Genomic DNA, 17884 nt, shown 5'->3' with positions numbered 1-17884 from the left:
GGCATTACACAAGGCTCTAAAAGCGAAAGGATGACATAGCATTCTTTTTTTGTTTGTTTGTTTGTTTGTTTGTTTGGGCTGCTGTAGCTTCGATTACTTTACCAAGAAAGAGATGAACCAGTACTGGCTATCAACATGTATGAACTATCTATGATGGTAGAACTCCATGCCAGATACTAAATGTTTGATAATGTATTTAATTCTCACATTAATATTTTTGAAGTAATGATATCCTTATTTAAAAAAAAACAGAAAATTATATATATAATTTTATATATGTACATATATATAAAATTCAGAGTCTAGATTTGTTTTTTTTGTTGTTGTTGTTTGTTTGTTTTTTGTCTTTTTTCCTTTTCTAAGGCTGCTCTCGCAGCATATGGAGGTTCCCAGGCTAGGGGTCTAATCGGAGCTGTAGCCACTGGCCTACACCAGAGCCACAGCAACGCAGGATCCAAGCCATGTCTGCAGCTTACACCACAGCTCAAGGCAACGCCAGATCCTTAACCCACCGAGCAAGGCCAGGGACCAAATCTGCAACCTCATGGTTCCTAGTTGGATTCGTTATCCACTGCGCCACAATGGGAACTCCCAGAGTCTAGATTTGGAAATCAAATTTGGATCTTAAACCTGCTTATGTTAGCTAAGCATTATATGAGTTTTGGCAAACTACCTGAAGTCTGTGATCTTTAAATGTATTTATTTATAGAATAAGAAGCGCTTTCTTCTTGCAGCATTTTTGAGCACATGAGAGTTAAACAAACATGCTTCAGTGCCCCGGATGTGTCACTTACTGAATAAGCAGTGATGTTGTGTTCCACATTTGATTGGGTTATATACCAGTGCTATTTAACATGACGAGATGACACAGGAACAGGTGTGAGAGGGATGACTGAATGTTTAATTTTGGGAATGCTGATTAGAGAGGCCAGGAGACACTGGAATAAGCACTGGTGTTGTCCTAGTTCACAATTTCCTCGCCCACTTGGGTTCTCCGGGGTAGTTGTAGAGGGCTGTTTTCAACACATTGTTTATTCCACATCTCAGGATTCTGGATCTGAGTCCTTCTTCTTTGAAAATTTCTCCTTCATCACTCTTCAAACAAAGAGATTCTAGAAGTGTGAATTAGTCAGTTCTCCTGGTGGAAACCCTCCAAAAGTGGGAGATGGGAGGTGTTGGTTCCTGTACCAGCTTTCCCAAACTCCAGTGGGATCTTTCCATCGTAGCTTCACACAGTTTGCAGAGGGTCTCCAATAGATGGAATATTTCTATTTAACAGTGATGCCCACCTCTTCCTTAACGCACTGTTCCTTGTATCACTTCATCAAGTCTTTTGTGTTTCCTAAAACCCAAATAAATGATCCCTATTCAGGTCTTGGTCTAGGGTCTACTTTTGGGTGAACCCAAACTAGAACAAATATTCAAATGAAAATATCTGTTGGTTTAAAACCTATACCTGATTGTTAGCTTGGTGTTAGACACAAAAATGGCATGCAGTGAATGATTTCTGAATGACTGAATTGATGGAACTAGGAGATCATTTGAAACTAGAGATAATTTTTAAATCAAGGATAAGTGATAGCTTAGGGCATAACTTTTAGTTGAAAGTTTGGAGTAGGTTGGGATTAGTCCAAAAAAGATACTGAATAATAAGGACAGAGAAGGCTGAATTGGAATAAACACCAGAGTTCAAATAAATACCAACATTGTTACAGTAATAAAAATACCTAACATAACACATCGTTTTAACTGGTTTTAGGTGTATCATTATGGGGTCTTAGGCATATTCACGATGTTGTGCAACTGTCGCCTCCATCCATCTCCAAAATGTTTTTGTATTCCTACCTTGAAATTTTGTACCCCTTAAATACTAACTCTCCATTTTCTTCTCTCTCCAGCCCCTTTGACAGGCACCCGAACACTGACACTGAGTGATCAGGTACAGCAAGACTCTCCAACACAGCAGAGACAGGTGTTTACAAAAGAGTAGAAAATGGAAGTGGGTTCTTAAAATTAGGAGGAGATAGCTGTAAGAAAGAAAACAATGGCCCAAATGCCCCCTGGGATTTAATGCTGCATAGAAGTTACGTTAGGTAAGAGCTAAAATATATCTATTGTATGTGGAGATGAGATATTCCCATACCATGCATGGTTGGTGAACGTAGAGCCATGAAGGGCTACAGTGGATAGAAAAGAAAGGTGAATGATGAAGTGGGTCCAGTGAGCCTATATTGGTCTTTTGAGAAATTTTTATTTCCTCCAGGAATATTTATTGAGTGACCAAATTGTGTGATACATTATACCTAAATTTGAGAACTGATGTAATATCTTTTCTCATAAGAAGTCACGATCCAGGATTTTCTCAGGAGAACATTTTGGCTAATTAAACTAAACTAATTGTCTCTTATGTGCCAGGGTCTATTCTTGGCATTTATTGTCTATTTTCTCATTCTTTTGACATGGGCATTACTATCCTATTCTTACAGATAAGAAAGAAGAAAATTGGAGTTCCCACTCTGTCTTAGTGGGTTAAGAACATCACTAGTATCTGTGAGGATGTGGGTTCAATCTCTGGCCTTGCTCAGTGGGTTAAGTATCTGGCATTGCCATGAGCTGCAGCCAGGGATACAGACGCAGCTCAGAACTGACCTTGCAGTGGCTGTGACATAGACAGGCAGCTGCAGTTCCAATTCCACCCCTAGCCTGGGAACTTCCAAATGCTGCCGGTGTGGCCCTAAAAAGGAAAAAAAAAAAGAGGAAAATTTGTGAAATTGAAAGAAATTGAGAAATACTCTCATGGTATTTTAATAACTATTTTTAGATAGTGTAAATAAAGTAGGTTCAAGAGCTGGTGATTTTTCTATTATTCTGATAGGTGCACAACTTTGGAATTAATGCCTTCCTGCAAAATCCAGATAATTGATGAGCAGAGAAGGGAAGGGTATGACCTAAGTATACATATGGGTATGAGGAATATTTGCATTCCAGGTGGTAAAGTCCTATGTTTCTGTATGATTTATTGCCCACTATCAAGAACACAGGTGCCCCAAATGCAATTAATACCAAGTGCAGGTTTTATTTTCTACAAGTATTAACAACCATAGAGTGGGTTTACCTTCAGGTGTAATCCTCTCTGTGTGAGCTTCTTTAATGCCCCCTTCTTCCCACTGCTTTCTCTACTTGACAGTACACGTGAGCTCCAATACATTTCATGGCAGCGTAAAGAAACTATTCAAGCTAAACTGAAACTGAGTTGAAGTTAAATTAGCCTATTACAAAAATTCAAAAAACTCACCAAATTCATTCATGACCTGATAGAAATGTTTAACAATATCTTTGGAATTTAATCTCTCCTTGCTAGCTCAATTCTCCTCTCACGGATAACGATGTCATTCTCAAAAGGACTCTGCCCGTGTGATCCAAGGAGGGCTCCCTACAGACCTAGGCTTATAGTCTACTAAACAACAACAAAGGGAAGAAGCTACCACTTCCCTATTAGTCCCCATCAAAGCACCACTACTGACCTTAAACTTCTTTGTTTTAGCCACATGCACATCCTGAGGAAGAGGCTTTGGATAAGTCTGCCTGAACCAGTGCTGCCAAGAGTGGAAGGGATGGGAGAAGATGCTTCTCCAAAGGAAGTAAGAGAAAGAGGACTGCGTGCTTAAAAAACAAACCTATAGCTGTCTTTTCACAGTGTTTATCAGAACGTGTTTCAATTTTCTATCTTCCTCACTAAAGCCAAGCCCGATGTGTCTCATCCTTATGTCCCTTCATCATTTACTCATCTAGCTCATATTTTTTTTTTTTGAGAATTTTCTCTATAATGGGAACTTTACTAAATCCTGAAGACACAATGATGGATAAGGTAAACGGGTTTTCTGGCCTCATAGAACCTACAGTCTATGGTTGAGATAGACAAGAAAAAAAATGTAAGTTTTATGAAAGGAGAAATACAAAGTTCTAAGATCCTAGAGAAGCCTAGAACAGAGAGCCTTAATGTACATGAGGGAATCAGGAAGGCTCTCTCAATTAAGGGAGAGTTACAGACATAATTGTAGATATAGAGCTTAATAAATGCTCCTTAAATGAGAAAATAAATAACTACTTTGGGGGCTATTTTAATTGGTTAGAATGATATCTCATGATGTAGGTCTTTTCATTTGGCAGAATACCCACACATTAATTTCCTCACACACCATGTACTCTCTCTCTCTACATATATATCTATGTGTATAACTGTAGATATACATATATGCACAATACACTATCCATCTATTTACCTTCCCTTATAAACTTTTGAGGAATATGTACACTTTTGAGGAAGTTTAAAAGACCAAGAAGGTAAGAGTTGCCCGGGAGGAAAGAGACGCTATGTCTTGCAAGCCTGGTGAAATGAGCAGGGGTTGCATCAAAAAGGATCATGTTGCAAAGCCAATGGTTTAAGATACCAGGAGCCCCTGGAAGGTTTTAATCTAGGAAACATCTTTGCTTTTTGGAAAGTTCCCTTGGCTACAGCATGAAGAATGAATTGCAAGGGAGTAGGTATTAGGAATGGAAACCATGAGACCAGTTAGTCTCTAAACAGAGTCCTCCTAAATGAATGAATAAAGGGTCACTTTTGGCCACATGGTTTATGATGGATTATAAGTGATAAAAGTGTTAGTTTATTTACAGTTTTCATTTTGTAACACACTTTCACATTTATCCCCTCGCTTTCGGTGGATTGGTCATGTCAAGGGGCACAGCCTAAGCCACGTGCTCAAAGCCACAAGACTAGTAATGGGCAGGTCTCTGACTTCTCATCTAGGGTTCAAAGGGACCTGGGAACTAAATCCATCACTCATCATCATTTCTTTCTGTGGAAGGTGGCAGCTTGAAAGAGCACAACTTGGAACACTTCCTCTGCTATTGATTTGCAGTATAACCTTTGTAAGTCATGTCCCAGAGAATTTTTGCTTCCTCCCATCTGTAAAGGGGGTGCTAATAAAATTTTCTGTGCTTTCACTCAGTGGGATAATTATGCTAATCAGATGAGAAACTGTGTGTGCAAGTGCTTTGTGAATTCATTCATTCATTAAAATGTATTAAGGGTCTATTATATGCCAGGAAATAAACCACATATTGGGGATATACATACAAATGAGACACAAAATCTCTCACCTGGCGAAACAAAACAAAGGCAAATGATAATTAGAACATGGCATGGAAGTCGTTATAAAGGTTAAGGATGCTGTGGTAGGCACCAGGCGGAATCCTCAGTTCGTGTGGGGATGAGGCATTATCAGAAAGAGAGGCTTACATGCAGAGATGGTCGAATTTAAATGAACACACCACTCCTAATATTTCGTTTTCCAGTAATATTTTCAATTATTATCCTTGCTATTTTATTGTGAACTGGTATTAAAGTATGTGCTATCACTGTTTTATTATTAGCCACATGAAAGAGGGCCATTAAAAAGTCTATTTAGATTATTTCAGCACATAGGTATGGGGAGACTTCCCGGGAATGTGTCTGCAGACTCCTATGCAGATGGTTCCCAGCAAGAGGGTAAATTCCTTTCCAGAGGGAACCAAAATGCAGCAGCTGGCATTTCTGATACTCGCATACCTGTCAATTTTTACCCCAAATCTACTTCCTCTGTGTACATGCTATAAATCACCTGGATTTTATTAGGGAGGCATTATGCTTCTTAACAAGGTAACACCTTCAGGAGGTGAGACTGTTTGCCTCTGCCACGAGTAAATGACATTTAAAAAATGTTCTCTGAGATGGTACAGAGGTAAGATCAAATGGATTGAAATACATGGCAGCAAGCTCTTTTCTTCTTTTATGAACCAGATCTTGTTATTATTTGTGTGTGTGTGTGTGTGACTGTCTTGCTTACATGTGGGCTCTGAAAGACTGTAAACTTGAAATCAGTGAAGCCACAAGTGGTATAGTCTACTTTCAAAAGCAAGTATTAGTTTGCTTGCTTGATCACCCAGATCTCCTTTTCCTTTATGTTTTCTTTCCTTTCTTTCCTTCTTTCTTTTTTTATGGCAGAGCTTATAAGAATAAGGACAAACGAAGAAAAAGAAAACTTAGATTAAAGCAACCTGTTATCATATGATTAAATGAAAGAAAAAGTATTTTTAGAAAAGTAATACACGCTGGAAGTTAAAGCCAGTGGGTCTACCAAAAGACCTCCACAGAAAGTATAGGAACTAATAAATAAAATCAGGAAAGTTGCAGGATTAAAAAAAATCAATAGACAAAATCAGTTGCATTTCTATACACAGAAAGAGAAATTTTAAAATCAGTCACATTTATTAACCCCAAGCTCCCAGTCCACTCCATTCCCTCCCCCTCCCCCTTGGCAACCACAAGTCTATTTTCCAAGTCCATGATTTTCTTTTCTGTGGAAAGATTCATTTGTGCCATATATTAGATTGCAGATATAAGTGATATCATAAGGTATTTGTCTTTCTCTTTCTGATTTACTTCACTCAGTATGAGAGCCTCTAGTTCCATTCATGTTGCTGCAAATGGCATTACTTTGTTCTTTTTATGGCTGAGTAGTATTCCATTTTGTATATATACCACATCTTCCTAATCCAATCATCTCTGTTGATATCGCCTTTGGAATAGATTGGCAATGACATCCTGCTGTGTAGTAGTGGGAACTATGTCTAGTCACTTATGATGGAGCATGATAATGTGAGAAAAAAGAATGTATACATGTATGTGTAACTGGCTCACCATGCTGTACAGTAGGAAAAAAATAATGTATTGGGGAAATAAAAAAATAAAATAAAATAAAACCAATCACATTTTTAAAAATTACAAATAAAAGTATAAGACCTAGGAATATATTTAACCACAGAAGTATAAGATTTATGCACTGAAGAAAAATATATTGATAAAATAAATTGAAGACATAAATAAATGAAAAGATAGTCCACGTTCATGGATTAGAAGTAATATTGTTAAAAACATCCACACTACCCAAAGTTATCTACAGATTAGATGCAATCCCTATCAAAATTTGAATTGCATTATTTGCATAAAAATCAAGTCATCCTAAAATGTGTATGAAACCACAAAAGACCCCAAAGAGCCAAAAGAATCTTGAAAAGGAAGGACAAATTTGGAGGCATCATACTTCCTGATTTCATTATATTATAAACCCATAAAAACCAAGATGAATAAGATATTGACATTAAAAAAAAACAGACACATAACATAAATGGAACAGAATACAGAGCCCAGTAGTAAGCTCTCATATATACAGTCAATTAATTTGTGACAAAGAAGCCAAGACTATAAAATGGGGTACAAATATTCCCTTCAATAAATGATGCTGGGAAAAATGGACAGCCACATGCAAAACAATATCTTACACTATCCACAAAAATCAACTCAAAATGAATTAAAATCTTAAATATGGGTAAGACCTGAAACCATAAAACTCTAGAGAAAATATAAAGGATAAACTCCCTGACGATGGTCCTAGCAATGATGTTTTCAATTTGACCACTACTAGCAAAGACAACAAAAGCAAGAATAAACAAGTGAGAGACTGCATCAAACTAAAAAGCTTCTATATGGAAACCGTCAACAAAATGAAAAGGCCACTTACAGAATGGAAAAAAAAATAGCAAATCTATACAGGGTTATTATACAAACTATAAAGTAGGATATAAAGAATTCATACAGGGAGTTCCCATGGTGGTGCAGTGGAAACAAATCCAGATAGTAACCATGAGGTTGTGGGTTTGATCCCTCAGTGGGTTAAGGATCTGGCGTTGCCATGACCTGTGGTGTAGTTTGCAGAGGAGGCTTGGATCCTGCATTGCTGTGGCTGTGGTGTAGACCAGTAGGTGTAGCTCCGATTCAACCCCTAGCCTGGGAACTTCCATATGCCACAAGCATGGCTCTGAAAAGAAAAAAAAAAAAAAGATTTCATACAATTCAATATCAAAAGAAATTAAACAATCTGATTAAACCATGGACAGAAGCATTGAACAGACTTTTTTTTTCTAAATAAAACATTCAAGTGGTTAACAGTATATGAAAACGTGTGCAACATCACTAACCATTAAGGAAATAAAATCAAAACCACAATGAAATATCACTTCACAATTGTTAGAATAGTTATGATAAAAAAAGAAAAGAGATAATAAGCTTTGGTGAGAATACAGAGAAAGGAAACCAATAACAGTGTACTGCATTATATAATTGAAATCTGCTAAGAGAGTAGAGCTTAAATATTCTCCTTCAAAAAAAGAAAAAAAGGCAAACATATGAGGTGGTGTACATGTTAAATAACTAGACGGGGGAAATTCTTTTATAATATGTACATATATCAAATCATCACACTGTACACTTTAGAAATCTTATGATGTCATATGTCAATAATACTTCAGTGAAGCCAAAATTAAAGTCTAATGACTTTGAGAGTGAGGGAGACTTGGAGGAAATTTCTATACATTACATTGCTCTTTTTATTTTGAAATATTAAATTGGCAACCATAATGATAATTATGAAGATGCTGGAGATGATTAAAACAGCTATGATTTTATTGGGTGTTGAATATAATAAATATAGGAATGTGGAATGTTTCTATTTTACCACATTCTATCTTCAAATGTATCTTTCTAAGCTCATCTCTATATATGAAAATCTCCACTCTTCTCGGTTCTCTAGATAACTCTAGAAAGAGTGAACAATTGGGAGTTCGAACTTTCTGTTATTTATTATTACCTTTAAAAAACGTTTAAACAAGTTTAAGGGCATCTTCCTTTCTAAATTAAGAAAATATATTAAATATTTAATCCCCCATGAATATGTGCTTCTCAACAGCATTTATTTTATGACTTGAATTTAGTAACAGCCACTGCATCACAAATCTATACCTCAACAAACTACAGAAATTATTTAAATATTATAGATAGTTGTATGCCTCAAATTATAGCAGAATTCACAGGACTGACTGTAGCAAAACAGAGCTTGAGGAAGGTATGAGTTAGAGCAGGAATTCAATACCTAGAAATCACAGTCATTGTTGAAATTCAGGCTTAGAAAGCTATCAGTTTAATTAGAATATTAAGCCTATAAACTGCAAAGAGAAGTATGGGATGGATCCCAAATTAGAATTACTAAGAAGGAGGAAAATATTAACAAGAAGGTATAAAAATACATGCTTTTATTTCAAAAATGCAAAAAAGAAGTAAATGGATTAAATGCTTTTTCGTTGATATCAACCTTTAAGGATTGGCCATTGACCCAACACAGAAGATAGAATAATGGTTAGTGAACAGAAAAAAAAATTATATATTTTTCAGTGCAAAAGTCCAGTTACAGTTGACAGAATATGGGAGACAGCCGGGAAGAATGTAAAGTAGAGAGACGGGTATAACCACATTTTCATCTCAATAAAGGAAAACCACGAAGATAATACAAAATTGATGGATGTCTTGGGAGAGCAATGGAAGTAAAGTAATAACTATCAAAATTGCAGAGGGACAGAAAGGAAAAAAAAAAGTTGAATTTTCACCTTTCATGGCCAAAGCCAACAAATAATGTATTTTATTTATTTATTTATTTTGCTTTTTTAGGGCTACACCTGTGGCACAGGGAAATTCCCAGACGAAGGGTGGAATTGGAGCTGCAAGTTGCCAGCCTACTCCACAGCCACAGCCATGTGGGATCCAAGCTGCGTCCACGACCCACACCACAGCTCACAGCAACACCAGATCCTTAACCTACTGAGTGAGACCAGAGATTGAACCCATATCCTCTTGGATACCAGTTGGGTTTGTTGCCTCTGAGCCACAACACAAATTCCCAAAGAACATCTTTTTAAAAAACATATTAGTGGCAATATAGAGATGACCATCAAAAGATGAAATGGAACTATTTAAAAGGAGAAAAAAGAAAGGGGAAGAGGGCATGGGGGATAAGCAGGGAATGGGAACTTGGATAATATGGGGACAACATCTAAAGAAAATGAAATGGTTGGCCCTTGGGGTTGACAGTGGGGGAGGAAGACATGAGGGAGTCATGGGATCTAAAGAAAACCATGCCTTGTCTGTTTTTTTCTTCCCATTTGAGAGAGACTCAAGTGTTTTAGGTCTTTTATGGCAAGAACCCCGATGAGAAAGTGATAATGAAGATATGAGAGAGAGAACGGAATTGATCATAGAGAAAGGTTGTAACTGGTTAACAACATCCTGAAGGAAAAGGAGGTATCAGAAATCCACGCCCAGGAAGAGGAGAAGGTTCGTTTTCATTTGGGAGGAAGGGTCTCTCTTGGAGTGAGACCTGAAGGAGAGAGACAAGGATGGGTGCGGATTTCAGCAGGGCCAGCCCTTTGCTCTTCCCCCTTGACACGCTCTTATTAATCTAAACCAAACTAGTATTGACATTTTACACAGCCGAAGGACAGTCTGACTAAGCCAGGGTCTCAGATCCAGGGGATTTTTCCTAGTCTCCTGTTCGTCCCTTCCCTGTTTCTTCCATCTGGGTTTATATGACCAAGGACAAACCCTTCACCTCTTTAAGTGCTAAGTGCATATTCCCCTTTTAGCTCTTTTCCTTGTGGTGCATCTCCTCGGGGACACACAATCAAACTAATTCATCTGAAGTCTTTGAAATCAACCTTTCTGCATTACTGTATTTATTTTAAAAAATGAAAAAAGGAATGCTATTCTCTATGCTTGTGTCAGGAGGCAATTTTAGAGTGAAAGAAAATCAGCTCTGTGAGAGCCTCCAGGGAGCCTAGATTTCTGATTTTAAAAGGAAACTTCAGTTTCTCCCCGTCTTCTGTGTTTAGGACTTCAGGTTTTTACGGTTTTATTGCTATCAGCCTAGAAACAGAGAGAGAAAAAAATAACACCAGGTCATTCTGGAAATAAGTGACCTAATTTCAACCTTAGCAGAAACAGAGAAATAAGGATGGAGAAGAAGAAAAAAAAAGTCTGCAGGAAGAACAGAATTAAGAATAATTCTGTTTTAAAATTAAGGTTAATTGGCAAAATCTCCTTATGGCAGGAGCTGAAATTATAAGGTACAGAACTAATGATTATGGGTGCGTGGTCAGCATTGGAAGGAGCATTGAAATGTATGCTCAGCCCACTGCATCTGTGTCTTGTGTCTAGCCACACCGGGCGACTCAAAAGTGAGTAGATAAACCTGGGGGTCACGTTCTAAGTACGGTTCTAAACTTGCGACTCTCTCAGTATGGACCACTGGTTCTGCCCTTGAGGCAACTGAAGCTCCCTGTAGTTGAGAAGGCAGCGCTGTAGTCAGTCAATAGTCACAAAAACAATAAGCAAAGACAGGTTTTTCTTTCTTGGAGAAGCAGGAAGAGGAGAGTGATTTGTTACATTAATAAATAAAAGGAAAACAAATTGAAAATTTTTATTTGAAATGGACACATAGGATTTTCTTTGTTGATGCAGTCTTTACTATTGATGGGTCCGTGTAAAAATGAACTCATTTGAGCTTATCCTTGGATGTTGGGCAGGGTAGAGGGTAAGGTCAGTTTTGAGGATTTGAGGCAAATGTCCTCATCTATGACGTGGAATAACAGCCTCTTTCTTACGGAGTTTGTGAGGATAGAGTGAGCCTAAGATCCTGGCACAGAGAGAATATTTAGAAAGTTGCTTTTCTTCCTTCCATAAATGCCATAAACCATGGCAAAGCATTGACAGTTCTGCCATACTGCTGGAAAAACTATACAAAGAAAAAGGTGAACATAAGAGAAAGACTAGGAAAAAATAATCCGAGGAGATTTTTAAAAACACAGAGCAAGTTATACTTTTATATCTCTGATAGAAGTTTTGCTCATATCACAATTCCTGATGTAAGGGATATATATTCTGATACATTCTAAAATAGGCTCTTTCCTAAAATGTCAAATCTTACGTTTAAATTCTCCCAGCTTCTAAATCCCACCCCCAAAACTCTTGATCATTTGACTTTTTCCTTAAGTTCCTGCATAACTTTGGATCTTTATTTGCCTCTGATCTTGGGAAGTTTCTCATGGTGGCCTCTGGAAGGAAACTTTACCAAGCCAGGCAGGCAGTGTGCTGCCTGTCTCAGCTCTATTGTTTCCTCTCATCCTCTCGAGAATCCCTCATATCTGCAACATTGTGATCCCCATTTCACAAAGGAAGAAACCTGAGTTTAAAAGAACATTATGGTAGGAGCGGACCTTCAATGCACCTTGCCCCATTTTGAATCCTAGTCCCCTATTTGCTGTGTGACTTTAAGCAAGTCCCTTAACCTCTCTGGAGCTCAGGCTTCTCATCTGTAAAACTGGAATGATATTTGTAATTGGTTGTATATGATTATTATAAGTCTGAAAGAGTATACTACTTGTTCAGTGCTTATCACTGTATATTCACTAAAGGAATTTAGAATAAATGGAACTTTGAATAAATATTATTCATCACTACTGCTACTAGAGATGTCTAGTAAGCCACTTGTATTTAGTAAATGGCAGCATCTCCTGTAAAAGGAATGCCAGCCTGTCTCCAGGGCCGAAGTTCTCCACCATTAGGGTGTCCACACCTCACCCCTTGTGTTATTTTATGAACTGATTGAAGGCAATGTGCTGCAGTCTTTGGAAGGCAATTATTACAGCTTAAAAAATGATCAGGAAATTTATTCAAGACATTTCAAGGTGTCAGGATATTGTAAATATTTTATTCCTCCCATAATTGAAATGGAAGAATGGAATACATATATATATATATATATATATATATGCATATATATAATTATTTGCAAATAAAAGTGCACATAAAGTGATTTAACATGAGCATCTCAAATAATGAAAATGGCAAGAAAGTATCCTTCCTTACAAGGATAATGAACACTTTACAAGAGAAGTAAATACAATCTGTAGCTAATTAAAGTCTTAGCAATAAGCTCCCTGTGGTAAGAAAGAACTTATTAGGACTTGGAGTTCCCGTTGTGGTGCAGTGTTTAACGAATCCAACTAGGAACCATGAGATTGCGGGTTCAGTCCCTGCCCTTGCTCAGTGGGTTAAGGATCCAGCGCTGCCGTGAGCTGTGGTATAGGTCGCAGACGCGGCTCAGATCCTGCATTGCTGTGGTTCTGGCGTAGGTCAGTGGCTACATCTCTCATTCGACCCCTAGCCTGGAAACCTCCATATGCCGCGGAAGCAGCCCAAGAAATGGCAAAAAAAAAAAAAAAAAAGAAAAGAAAAGAAAGAAAGAACTTATTAGGGCTTGAATGTGGGATAGGCTAGGTGTGATGATGGATGACTTTAAGAAGAGCTGAATTGGGGAGTGGGGAGCAGCTAAAGAGGAATAAAGAAAGGTATCAGGAATAAGCTGCCTCTTCACCTTGCTTCTGAATGGAAGAGAAAAGGGCCCTTCAACAGAGAGAACTGGTTAATGTCCCCTTTCTGGTGGCAGATGCTTCAAGAGTATCTGATTTAGCATCATGATTACAGAATGGAACAGTCTTTGTACTTCTCTGAATTTTTGGAACCAAGGCATTTGAGTATCTCGATGGAGGCCTTGCTTATATTATACTCAATGCCTTTTTCTTATGTTTCTTTTTCTTGCCCTATGGATGAACTTGATTTCCTAATGTGTGTGACATTAGGAAAATCACCTCACATCTGTGGGGAAGGTTGGCAGAAGCAACTGTCTCTTTAAGGATTTCCAAGGAAGGCTCATCACCCCTGGTTCTTACCAGATGTGTGGGAGCTGGTTTAAGTGAAGAGGCAAGAGGGCACGGAATGGAGTGTGAGAGGGAATGGTGAGAGGCGCATTGTGGGAAGGTCGGGTGCGGGTGTGGGGAGTGCAGATTCCTGGCTCATTGGTTCAACCTTTCCTTGAAATATAGGGGCCCAACAGTGCTTGAGAATTTGGAATTTTTTTCAGCTTTTTAAAAGATAATATGGAACAAACGTTTTCTATTTCATGATACCGTTGGTTGATCTGGACAGCATCACATAATCAAACCAATAATTCTTCAGTAAAATACGTACTTAGTTCTGCAAAATGGGAATAAAGAAGACTGTAATTGGCTTTGTAACAATTCAACTTTGTTGAGTTCATCCAAGTTTTACTGTTCTCCTGTTAAGATAGTTTTTCCCGAAAGCAGTACTTCCTCAGGGCATATCATTTGTGTCATAATTAAATTTTTCTCTTTCCTTTGGGAATTGGCCTCTAATTTTCCTTAGTTATTTGGAAAGCAAATATCAGAAATTTTTGTAGATAATAAGTAGTGTACGGGCCAATTCATCAGAAAGAACAAGAACTTTGGGGTCTTCAAAATGTAATGACTAAGTTTTTGTGGCTCAGTCCTTGAGTTTAGTTTCTTGCTAACAATTCCCTTTGTGGCCTAGTGTTCAAATAGGATCCCTTTGTCCCCTTGTTCACCCCACTTCCACATACAGAAGTACTTATCAAGGGCCTTATCATTCAGCCTAGTGATATGTTTACTTAATTTTTCTAATAGGAGTTAGACAATTTTTGATTTTTGTATTGTTTCACTTCACAAATTTGAACAAGAGAGGATCCACTTAGCGTTTTTAGACAGCTGAACAATGTGTGGGCACATCTGTGTCACACCCACATTACTAGACTAGCATGGCCTATTCTCAAACTTGCACACGCACCTGAATCACCTATAGCTCCCCATTTCCAGAGTTTTGAGACAGGAGAGTTGGGGTGGGCCTGTGGATTCGGATTTCTAACAAGTTCCTGGGAGGTGCTGATACTGCTGAGAAAAACCAGGGTTTAGCATTCTGGGGGGCTAATCAGGTGGCAGAGGGAGTGAAGGGGTCTCAGACCCAGGGCTGCAGGTGGTCACTACAGGGAGGGAAAGAGGGTACATCAGAACACTCAGCAGAAGAGAGGGATAAGAAAGGAGGTGAGCAACTGAGACGTGCAGAACCTCCCATCCTTCCACATCTCAAGGTTAAAGGCAGATGGCTTTAGTGCAGGGAACTGGCAAGACTCTTAAGAGGACAGTGCAAGCCAGGAGGCACCATCATGACTTGACGATGGAATCATAAGATTGAGCCCCAACACCAACCAGCCCTTGGTTTCCAACCCAGGGTTTCCAATTTACCCAAAAGATCTGATTTTGTCTATGTGAGTTAACCTCCCTAACACTCCACTGTCTTTTCTGTAAAGTAGGGGCAGTTGTAAGACCCTCACGGAGATTATATGAACTCTATCAGACACCTAGTACATAGTTATTCAAGAAAGAAAGTATTAAAATATTTCTACTGGTCATAACGAGCCACAGGTCACATTTGATGTATGTTTGTATCCAAGCAGGACTTACAATGAATAAAGGTCATGAGTTTGAAGGATAAGAGGGATTTCAAACTGTGGAGAAACCACAACCCCTCACCCTTAGTTACCAGGGTTGGAAAAGAGGTATTATAGGACCAGAGCAAGAAATTACTACTAATCACATGACCCAAGAGCCTGGAAGAATGTTTAGGAATAGCCGTCATAATCAAGGATCTCTTCCCAGACTCTATAATATATCACTCCAAAAAGAACAATAATAAACAAATAGAAATGGCTATTTATTGAATTATTTCTAAATTTCTTTGTACCAGGCCAAGACAATCGTACTGTAACGTATGTGTATGTATATATATGTGTGTGTATGTGTGTATGTATATGTGTGTATATATATGTATCTCTCTGTATAAGTGTGTATATATTTATATATTTCTGTGTGTATATATTGTACTTATTAGTGTAATCCTCAACAGAATGATGTAGGATAGGAATTATTACTATCCCAATTTACTGAAGGGGAAACTGAGGTACAGGCAAGTGACGAAACACATAAGAAAACCTCCGTGGGCATAAACACCAATGTTCAGCATTAAGTCCAGAATGAGCCCTCAGTTCGTCTGTACTTGCCATGTCTATTTCCTTGGTGTTTCTTGCTTCATTGTTCCGTCTTAGATATGTCAATCCTTTTTAATAGAGCAGCAGACTTGGTTAGTTCACAACCATGCCCCTGACATGTTCTCTTCACTCCTGGCATGTTGCCTTTTTCTAAGTGTACTCGATTAAAAAAAAGAAATCTCTAAGGACCAACCAGGCACAACAAAGTGTTGGCATCCATGTTTCTTTGCCATATCGGATCATGGAAGGCAGGGAGTCAAGGTAACTACCAACTTCCCAGCTAGGAGCACTCACTTTCCGACCAAGTCTCCCTCATTTGTCCAGGCTGCAAAGACAGTGCTTGCCTGGCCTCATCACAGAGACTGCCTTCCTTTGAGACAGAGGAAATTTGACAAGCTCTCTTGCTATTAGTCACCTCCTAACTCATCCTCTGACCCTTTGGCTGACCTAATATCTCGTTACTTTTCCGCCGATATCTCCTTGCCTCTCAGTCTCTCCCCTCACCTCCATTCCTAGCTTCAGACGTCGTTTCGTTCTGTCACTTGAATCCAGGTGAGAATGAATAATGCTCCAGTGTAGAACATTAGCAAACATAAGGATTCAGTAACTAAGACATATTATTCTAAGGGGACCAAGTCAGTAGAGTTTGTTTTATTGGGCTAAAAGCCTTCAAGAGATAATTAGTATCTTATGTGGAAATAGAGAGAAAACTCACTACTGTTTCTAGACGTCATCATGCTGGCAATGCTGCTTGAACTTCAAACTTAAATTCAATTTAACATTTATTAAGCGTTATGGCTTATAGCTCCTCAGAGATATTATTGAACAGACCATGATATTCTCAGGTGCCTCTTTCATGGATTGAGAAGAAAGATCTCCCCCACGTAGGGTATCCACATCTCTCTAATTTCATAGCCTCCAATGTTTACCTTTATCACCAAGATTATAATGCTGCCCTGAAATAATCCACTTACAGCTACTCCCTTCACTAGCCTATGAGCTAGTGGGATCCTGTCTTACTTATTTTTATGTATTCAGCATCTTTCTCAGTGCCTGGCACATAACGTGTGTCTAAAGGTTTGTCAAATTGAACTCAACTGAAGGGGATGAGGGATGCTGGGAGGAGTGGTTCTCCTTATGTTAATGACAGAATTAGTGCTTGTGGAAATCCATCTGTCACTGAGCCCTGAATATCAGAGTAGGTACGTAGCCACTGCATACCTCTTAGGAGCTATGACTCCAGGATTATCTGATGTAAACACTCAAATGTCAGTTATCCAGTGTCACGTTGATAGGTTTGCAAATTCCATGTGGTTAATATAGAGACGTTCCACCCATTCAAGGAGGTGGGCGTCAATTGTTAAGCAACTTTTTATTCCTACTCTCTCTAACTTCAACATAGCGTTCCTCCTACACTGCTTCACTCATTTGCTACTTTAAATCAAGTGACTCAGGCTGAGTCTAGTGTATAAGAATTAACAGATGTGTAGCCTGGATTTTCTAGATGATTGGGGTTTTGAGGGAAGAAGTTGGCATTTTAGCTGGTCAGGATCAGGTCAAAGGTAGGCATAGAGGACTTCATTGACTGGGGTTCCCCCATCTGTTTCCTCTTCTTTAAACTTTGTAAGCATAGATGACAAGCATGACATTGGAAGGTCCTTAGATAGAGAAGAGAAAAGAATAGGAGAATCATACCCACAGTGGGTGGGCAGAGAAGAGCTATCAAAAATAAGATCAGGTCTGATGCCAGCTTAGTCATCTCAGCAGTACCCCCTGCTACTACAATTCGGGGTATCTCTATTCGTGTTCCCTTTCATTCCTTTGTCATCTGAGAGTTGACTATCACTTTCAGTTCAAACACAAACTTTCATGATCCTTGATAGTCAAGGCTTATTTCTAACATGCAAATGAGATACCTGGGAGATCATTTTCTTTCCTATTTTTGAAAAATGTATCTCATCTTTCCTTTTTGCCAGAGA

At 38.5% G+C, this 17884-nt stretch overlaps 1 long non-coding RNA gene across 6 annotated transcripts in view; it reads left to right on the top strand.

The window, feature by feature from the left end:
* LOC106507246 (uncharacterized) overlaps positions 1-17884 on the top strand; it is a 47089-nt gene that overhangs the window by 6527 nt on the left and 22678 nt on the right. Inside the window, exons 3-5 of one of the 6 annotated variants that reach the window (XR_014813547.1) lie at positions 1899-1939; positions 3545-3641; positions 4811-5836. This is a non-coding gene — a long non-coding RNA (uncharacterized LOC106507246). Of the gene's footprint in view, positions 1-1898; positions 2094-3544; positions 5837-17884 lie in introns of those variants that run through there. The other 5 variants (XR_014813548.1, XR_014813549.1, XR_001303107.3 and 2 more) reach the window with 5 other exon arrangements.

Source organism: Sus scrofa, chromosome 8, assembly GCF_054392235.1.
Source record: "Sus scrofa isolate SSC_HxYL_T2T_F1_AM1 chromosome 8, Sscrofa_HxYL_maternal_Yorkshire_Landrace_v2.0, whole genome shotgun sequence".
In the NCBI taxonomy this organism is placed as follows: domain Eukaryota; kingdom Metazoa; phylum Chordata; class Mammalia; order Artiodactyla; family Suidae; genus Sus; species Sus scrofa.
This window is presented reverse-complemented; position numbering and strand designations above follow the sequence as displayed.